General features: G+C 30.0%; 1 long non-coding RNA gene across 1 annotated transcript; it reads left to right on the plus strand.

The window, feature by feature from the left end:
• Positions 1-5,423: 5,423 nt before the first annotated feature.
• Positions 5,424-7,331, plus strand: LOC131621336 (uncharacterized). Its single transcript, XR_009289552.1, has 3 exons — positions 5,424-5,728; positions 6,352-6,423; positions 6,886-7,331. It is a non-coding gene; the product is annotated as an uncharacterized LOC131621336 (long non-coding RNA).
• The last annotated feature ends 2,636 nt before the right edge of the window (positions 7,332-9,967 follow it).

Raw genomic sequence — 9,967 nt, forward strand, 5'->3', positions numbered from 1 at the left:
ATGAAACGCGACGTCAACTTACGCGACTTCAAAGCTCTACCAACACCCGTTATTGGCGTAACTCAAAGAAACACATGTTCATCCTTCTCAAACTCAAGAGCCTTCCTCCTCTTGTCATGATAACTCTTCTGACGACTCTTAGAAGCCTTCATCTTCTCTTGAATCATCTTAATCTTATTTGTAGTCTCTTGAATCAACTCGGGTCCAACCACAACACTTTCTCCCGACTCATACCAACACAAAGGAGTTCTACACCTTCTTCCATAAAGAGCCTCAAAAGGTGTCATTCCAATACTAGAATGAAAAATGTTGTTATACGTAAATTGTTGTTATACGAAAATTATTGCTAAGAGAGGGTTGAGACAGGGGGACCCCGTCTCCCCCATTATTTTTGTCTTAATCATGGAATACCTTCATAGGTGCTTGGTCAGATTGCAAGAGAACCCTGAATTTCACTTTCACCCTAAGTGTGCTAGACTGAAAATCACTAATATCTACTTTGCAGATGATTTACTTTTATTCTCAAGGATTGACTATGTCTCTATTAGTTTGATTATGCAGGTGTTTAACCAATTCTCTAGGGCAACTAGTTACTAGGCAAACCTTAGTAAATGTAAAGTTTACTTTGGTTGTACTAGCATGGAGGAGAAAGGAAAAATTCTGAACATAACTGGCTATGATGAAGGAGAGTTGCCTTTCAAATACTTGGGAGTTTCACTCTCAAGTCGAAGACTCAGCATTTCTCAATGTCAACCTCTTTTGGATAAAATCACAGCTCGTATTCATCATTGGACTGCCCATCTTTTAAGTGCTGCAGGCAGATGCCAATTGGTGAAAAGTGTCCTTTTATTAGTCACTGCTTATTGGATGCAGGTGTTCCCGCTCCCAAAGAAAGTGATACACCAAGTGGAGAGTATCTGCAAAAGTTTTCTCTGGAGTGGCAAAAGTTCTGGAAGCAAGAAAGCCCCAATTGCTTGGGACAGAGTTTGTGATCCAAAGAACTCTGGTGGTCTGAACATAACCTCTCTAAGTGAATGGAATCAGGCGACAATGCTGAAATTGCTTGGAATATACATGGAAAAAAAAGACAAATTGTGGGTAAAATGGTTAGATACGTATTATGTGAAAGGCAAGGATTTCCAGGAATGGTCTCCACCTCAAGTCTGTTCTTGGATTTTGAAGAGGATTGTAAAGAGCAAAAGTCCTTGTCTGCAGCAAATAGACTGGCAGAACACTCTTGTAGAGGAAAAATTTGTATTAGCAAAGCACTATCATAGGCTTAGAGGAGAAAAGCAACAAATGGATTGGCACACGATATTCTTTCATAATATGGCAAGGCCTCGTGCTAAATTCCAGCTCTAGATGCTCCTCATGGGAAGATTGGCTACAAGAGATAGGCTTCGAAGATTTGGCATGAATATTACTCCTTCATGTGTTTTCTGTGCTGAGATAGATTCTATGGCCCATTTGTTTTTTCAATGCAGAGTGACTCGGGAAATTTGGAAGAACATTCTACTTTGGGTTGGCTATACGCGCATGCCCCAAGATTGGGATATTGAAAAAGAATGGTTGATTCATGAAACAAAGAAGAAAGGCTAGAAAAGAACCTTGCTGAAAAATGGCACTTACTGAGACAACATATGCTATTTGGAGGTCGAGAAACGATGTGATTTTCAATGATATCCCCATGGCTCAAGACATCAGTGATCGGATAAAGCAAGTAACTCTTACTCGCTGCTACTTGCATAGCATCCTTGGGACCTATATTGAACATTTAAAGAATTTCTAAGAAGCTGGATAAAGAATTTTTTAGTTGTTTTGCTGTAACTTTATGGACTGTCTGGATCTTTGAGATCGAGTGTTTTATCTGTTTTTGTGGAATAAAGATTAATCTATTCTCCAAAAAAAAATAATAAGGTTAATGAAAAAAACAAAAAAATTAAAAATTTTCCACATAAGCAGCTTGAGAGAATATTTGCTGCAATATGACAGTCAGAGGTGTATCTAAGAGAATCTGAAAAATTACGAGTGAGATTTTGAAAAAAAAATTTACCGGAACTAAAAAAATCTCACTAATATTATAGGGGTTTGTATATTTAATCCTATATTTTTTTATAAGCAAAAGGAATCAAACTAAAGAGCATAAGGGTTGCTTAATTCGTGGCTACAAAAAAACCAAAAAATTCAGAGGAAAAAGAAACCAATCTGAAACAATCAACAAAAACAAAAACAACCATCTAGAGCATTAGTTGAAAGTCCTTCTTAGATCAACACACTAATCCACCCATGAAAGTGGAAGCAGAACTTTAAAATTCGAAAAAAAACTAATCTCAAGCAAATAATTTTATCAAATCCACTCGGTCTAAAAATTAAGATATATTAAAAAGATTGAGTTTGTTTATCTTTCGTCCACTTCAATATTTTAAACTAGTTTAATTAATTTATAAATATTTTTATCTTGTAACCGGATTAGATTACCTCTGATTTTTATTATTTTGTTTGATTGTTTTAGTAAATTTTTTAATTTGAATAGAAATTGAATGTTCAATATCATCACTTCCATTTTCAAAAATGAGAGTGGCTTTGGTAATCTGAAACTCAAGTATATGTAACCTATCTAAGGATTATTCAAAAGAGAGGTAAAATTTGGATATTTCTAATTAGTTGTCGTTGTTTTATCCTAGTTGCTTAATCGTGAGAATATTTTATTGGCTTAGTCGTGAGGATATTTTATAAAGAATTTTGGGCTCGAACATTTTTCACCCCCTCTAAATGGTAAACTAATTATGGGTTGTCCACAAGATTAATAGCAACAACTAAAAAATATTTGTATCGATAATTTAATTTTGAACTTAATTTTAATTTAGAAATTTAAGTGTTACAAATATTAATTAAAAAGGAATAAAAACACATTTAATATATTGATAAGTTTAAATTAAATAACTAATTATGAATTATATATATATATATATATATATATATATATATATATATATATATATATATATATATATATATATATATATATATATATATTCTAAAATGGATTCTCCTTTATTTCATGAATTAAATATGAGTCATTGAGCCATACACCACACCACTAATTAATTTTGTAAAAAAATAAAACTCTAATTTTTCATGTATTAAATATGATTCTGAGTCATGCATGTTATGCTAGAATAAATATTATATATATTAAAAATTCATATTACATCCTCATTCAATTATAAATTTTAATCTATATATATATATATATATATATATATATATATATATATATATATATATATATATATATATATATATATATATTATAAATATGGCATAAAAAAACACACAATTTATTTAAGTATTATAAAAATAATAATTAGTCAAATAGCACTCTTGTAAGTTTTTTTTATAGAGATGTATTAGTCAATTCTACTAAACAGTTTAGAGTTAAAATTATATATATATATATATATATATATATATATATATATATATATATATATATATATATATATTTTGTAGTTTTGTGTGTGTTGAAAAATATCTTTATAATAGATATTGATAAAAAAAAATCAAGCTTTATTTCCCAATCCGATAATACATTAATATAGATAAGAGTCGTGTTGAAATTATAAAATAATTTAATATTTTGAACTGAAATCATACCATATATATATATATATATATATATATATATATATATATATATATATATATATATATATATATATATATATATATATATATATATATATATATATATATATATATATATATATATATATATATATATAATGTTAACTTTAAATAACTTATACACAAAGAATTTTTAAAAAATCTATAGTTAAATAATATTTGTGGTATAATGTAAATGTTAATTGAAGGTGTAAAAAAAGCAAAATAATATATTTATTTCTTTGTAAAAATGTTTTTTATGGTTTATTTAGATATTATAAAATTAATACATCAAATATTATGAAAAATATATTATTTATTAGTACACTATTTATATTCAAGCAATATATTTTTATATTTCTAATAACACACTAAAGTAGAAATGCATTTGACATTGTACCAAATAAAAAAGCGTTTACTTGAGCAATATATAATATTTCTAATAACACTTTAAAATAGAAATACACTTCTCATGGTTTTTTTTATTGCTTCCACCAATAAATGATTGTAATATATAGTTTGAAGTATAATTATATCTGAGTCTTTGAAATTATAAGAAATATAATTTAAATAAAAATTGCAAAATCACATTGGGCAAAACACCATACAACATGAGAGTAAAATCAAATTTTGTGATAATCACCAATTTTATATGTGTTACTCTTGATATATTCCTACTCATGAATACATCCTTCACCATTGGACACAAATCGAGAAAGATAAATATCAAAATATTTCTCACAAGAATACTAATCTCTCAAAAATATAAGAATACTGATCTCTTTGTTTCTGGATGAAAGTCTCTGTCTTGCGTTATTATTTTAGAAAAAAATTCTCTTTCATGCTCATAATGTTAGCTAGAGAGAAATTTGTATTACATGTTAAAGAGGAGTTTACAGAACCATGTATTTTCTTCTTTATAATTAGTGTTGTATCAAAAATACAAATTATATTCTATATAAAAATGAATAATTAACTTTTAAAACAATTTCAAATAATAAAATAAAAAAATAATTGAAATATAAATTATTGATATATTAATTGAAATGTTATGCAATCAATATATTTGAGTCATTCTATAGTAAATATAAAAATAAAAAAAAAACAACTATAATAATGAAAAACATTTAAATTTTAATTGAAAAGAATATTCAAATTTTAAAATTGAATTTGAGGTGGCTTGTAGGGTGGGGCATTAAATAAGTCCCTCACCATGGACCATATTTACCTACCGTTGGATTAAATGAGCTTATTGATTGTATCATAGACTACAATACATTGAATCTATTTTCTTTTTCACCTTTTTTTCTCTGTTTTAATTCCCATTCCCAACAAAGCCAAACAACCAAATACCCTACATTTTCTACTCAATCTCTGCAATTCCATCCAACCCACACTACTAAAAATATGACATTTGTTTAAAAGATTTTACATCAGGTATTAAAATATATGATGGAAAAAATATTCGTAAAATAATATTACATCAGGTATTTATTTCCAATGATATAAAAAATATATGAAAAAAAGGTGGTGGCAGAATTGTAAATAAGAAGAATTTTTTTTATAAGGGATTTTACATCGGTTATAAATATTAACCGATGGGAGAAATAAATAAAATTAAGAAAAAATAGGCGGTGGCAGAATTGTAATTAAAACCAAATTCGTTTATAATAGCTTTTACATTCGTTTTATATATTAACCGATTGGAAAGTGGGTCTTTACATGGGTCCAACATTCAACCGATGGAAAAAGCTAATGACCTTTGGGCCTTTACATCGGTCCAACATTCAACCGATGGGAAAAGTTAAATGAGATTCTTCCAAAAACCCTATCTCTACTTCAGCACTAGTACTGCAACACATCTTTTATTTCTTCTTCTTCTTCGAGTGCGGCGCCGAACCATACTATCAGACTCTATTTTGTTCTTTCGTTCTTTCTTTCGATTTCGATCTCTCAAACTAACTCCAATCTCTTTCTTTCGTTTTCTCTCTAAATCTCTCGATCTAGCTCGAAGAACTACTCTGTGAATTCAAGATCTACATTCTCCAAGCAGCCATGGAAGGTACTTTCTCGCTCTTTCCCTAACATCAATTTGTTTTCTTTTTTGACCTAATTTAAGTAATCGTGTTCAATTGCACAGTTGAATCTTTTGATTTTCGGTAATTACAAAAAAATCCCTTTCATTTTTGTTTCATCATTTGCGGTTATAGTTGAAATTGTTTCTGTACTGCTGGTTAATGTTGCAATTGGTTCTGTATCAGTGATTATAGTTGAAGTTTTTAGGTTCTCATTATTTGAATTTGTTAATTCCTCGCTTTATTTGTTTAGACTTATTTGAATAGACAACTTAATTAAGTGCTTAGAGAGTAAGCACTTATTGTATAAGTTCTTGTGTATAAGCTGTTTGCATATAAGCTATAAACTATTTTTATAAGCTGAAAAGCTTAGGGAAATAAGTTGAAAAGAACTTATAGATATATCATAAGTTTTTTCCGCAAGATATCCCAAGCAATCTCACAAATACTTGTACCGGTAGATAAACTCAAGTAAATCAATTAAACACACCTTTAGTCTTTTTTAAGATAGGAAATGGAGGAAGAGAGAAAATACTATTTGTATCAATGATTTGAATTTGTGAAAATGGATCAGTCAGTAAATTACAATGAGTTGAATGGCCTTTTGCAGATAAACTAATTGATATGCTTACTGAAACGTTCAATCGCTTTGTTATTGACTGCAATTTGAATTCCTCAACAGGTTTCCGATTTTCTTTCATTTATTTTCATAATTTACCTTCATTTCTAGTTCTTCTACTATCCTTATTAAAGAAGTTTGTGTATGTGTTAATCATTGAATGTTGTTTTGTTTATTTTTTATATTAACTATGTAGTTTCCAACATTAAGTAGTAAATCTTGTGGGTGATTAATTGTGCTTAGGGATTTCTCAAGCATCTTAACTATTTGCCCATTTCAATAACAATAACTAATGGGATCATGAAAGGATAAGATCACACAATCTTAACCACTACAAGTACCCTACCCCCTCAAATAAAGAAAAATGAGAAGGACATTTTTAAAGTCTTGATATTTTTCAATACAAGGCGATACCTTTATGCACTTTAAAGAATCAACTTGTCGATTCTTGTTAATAATACTATTTGCTCAATTACATTAACAGATCTTGCTGACTGATTTGCTTATTCACGATGTTATATACAGATCGACTTCTTTTCAAGCTAGTTTGTTGAAGAACTATCTTGATAAGAAAGCAGTGGATGCTCTACAAATTCTAAGGAAAAAGTTATCAGAAAATGAGTCGAAGTAGAATATCAAATTAAAATTCCAGTAAGAGAATTTAGTTTGACAGGTGAATAAGCTTTAATAATCTGATGTTAAAGATGCTTTGGTTTTTGGCATGGGGGTATGCATTGATTATTTACTTTGTTACTTTTTTCTTTCACATTATGCCAAAATCTGAACTTATTGAAAATGACTTGCTGTGTCAACCATAACCGAGATATTGTAAACAATGGTGTCATTTGATATTCAAGACAACAGCCTTAGGAACTATAATGTGCAAATAACCAAGCAAGTGTATCATCAGCACATCAAGCAAGTGTATGATCAACACAACAACATATGTACAGAGACCGTTTCTTGCTTGTGGGAATACAAAATCTCTGTTCATCATAACAAATGTATTATATGTATTTTGTTATATAGTTCTGCTCTTTCATTATGATTTGGAGGAAACTAATGTTACTAAATATGAGAAAATCTGGTTTATCATTAGTAAAGTATTAATTGTTTTTATGACCTATTAATGAGCTTATAAGCAATTCATTCTTTCATGTGACATTGGGAATAGTCCTTTAAAAGGAAACTCAATTTTCCATAGCCAAGAACTCAGCGTTCATATTTAAGTCCTTACAATCACAAAAAAGAATTACTACTACTTTTCTCACCCCTTAAGGCTCTCTAAAATTCTTTTCGGATTTTAGAATTCGAACATGTTTTTTAATACTTGGATTCTAGAACTTATCTATTATACCGGGCAAAGTGGAAAACTGATGTAAAAACAATCTATTACATCGGGCTAAATGTCCAACCGATGTAAAATATGGCGTATATTTTTTTATTAAAAAATTGCATTATTTTTCACATCGGACGTATGAATTCAACCGATGTGATATATTAATTTTTCACATCGGGCCATGGCCCGATGTAAAATGTATCTGACTTATTACATCGCCTGGCTTTACATCGGGCCCAAATCCGATGTAAAAAGTACTTTTCGCCCGATGTAAAAAGTACTTTCTGCACTAGTGCCATAATGGAAAAATGGTAACTATGAAAAATACACCCAACAACTTATTCATCTTTTTAACTCACCAATTCCTCAATCTCAAAACATCACTTTAAGAAAAACTCATAAATTTTCATAACATATTTGCAGTCACATTTTTAAGTTTTTCAAAATGAAAGCATTTTTTTTATCTTATCACTAATTGTTTCATCCACCAAAATTTCATTCTTTCCACCATTTTCTCAGATCTAAAACATCCAAACCCTTAAACCTAAAGACTACCTTCAACGTTTAAATAAACACATAATTTTTAACTTTTAATTGGAGTCAGTTAGGAAAAATGAATGATTAATGAATTTAAATTTAAAAGAGAGGGTATTTGATATTACTGAATAATTCAAGTTGTTGTTGAATATGTGGGTGGTTGAATCTTAGATCAAAACCAGAAATTTTCATTTCAATGCTTGCAATGTTTATAGAAACAAACACTTGATTATTGTTATTTGATTAGAATTATGAAAAAAAGTCAAATTTAGTGCGAATTAGTGGTGGTGGTAAACCGGTAATGATACAGAGGAAAGCAGTTAACAAGACCTCTAAACAAGGAGAGAGAAAGGGAATTAAATCAAGTGTTGTATGGTACGTGAGAAAATATGTGAAATTATTTAATCTAATGGTTACTAAACATGCTTCGTGGTGAGGGACTTACTTAATACCTCACCCTAGAATTCACCTGAATGGCTGAATTTGATTATAGACTAATTTTTTGTACAAGACTTTAAAAAAAGAGAAATGAAAAGCAAACTAAATACAAATAAAAAATGAATTCTCAATCATCACATGCAAGAGTGAGTTTAAGTCTTGGGAGATAAGTGAGAATTGGGAGATTGAGGCGTTGATTTTGACCATGAAATTCACACATTAATTTCCTTCGCACAAAGTATGGATTATCTTAGTTGACTATTCTCATGTAAAATATCATTGATATCGGTGGAATCTATGTAGCACACTAAGTCATCATGTCAATTGCTAGCGAGATACTTGATGGATAACAGTGAGCTTTGATTGAAGAATGTTCGAAGATATTGGGAGGTATCTAGAAAATCCTCCAAGCACGAGGGAACTTTCAGATGATTCCTCCATACCAGGGAGGTAGCCAAAGAAGCCATCCTACCAAACACCAGAGAAATTTTGGAGGATCTTCCATAACTCACTATAATACTTTAATAGGAGTTTTGAGGTAGCATTCATCAACATCAATCATAGTGAAAACAAGGTTGAAGGCATATCATTCGATGATCCAATGTGAGTGTGAAGAGAATTATTAAAACAAGGTAGGAATGATCCTACAATGTTGTGAGCGACCAGACGATATAGATGAACAATTTAATGGGTGATATTTGTCGAATTTTGATTCCTCTGAGCCCACCAAATTCATGCCGCAAACAAATTGTACTGGTCATTTTTTAGCCAAGTGTTACCATCATGGATAAAGTAGAATTAGTATTAGAAAAGTAAATAATCGGCCAAAAGACTTTAAATGTACTACAATCCCAAACACAATGAAGGAAGTCTTATCTTTCATATTGCAACTAGTGAACATGGGCAAATTACTCATATTACTGTGGTGTAATGTGGAAAGGATTGGGATTGAGGATAGTGATTCAAAGGAGGAAATGATTTTATCGGAACATAGAGCTTCCAAATCCAAGATCAAAATATAGGAAGGTTATGTCAGTTGACTATATGTCGATAAAAACTCAATTATGCAATCCATATTTTTTTAGACAAGGTTTGCAATAAGGTGGTGCATGATCTCAATGTTTGTCATCCTAGAGTGAAGTACTAGATTCTTAATGAAATTTGTGGAGCTAGTTTTATCGCACTTAATCGAGAAGATTTTGGGATTAAATTTAAAATTATTTAACTGTTGTTTGATCTAGACTACATGTGCACAACAACTACTCTCAGTGACGCATTCTGTTTCATTTATGG

Source organism: Vicia villosa, unplaced genomic scaffold (assembly GCF_029867415.1).
Source record: "Vicia villosa cultivar HV-30 ecotype Madison, WI unplaced genomic scaffold, Vvil1.0 ctg.000004F_1_1_1, whole genome shotgun sequence".
Taxonomy (NCBI): Eukaryota; Viridiplantae; Streptophyta; class Magnoliopsida; order Fabales; family Fabaceae; genus Vicia; species Vicia villosa.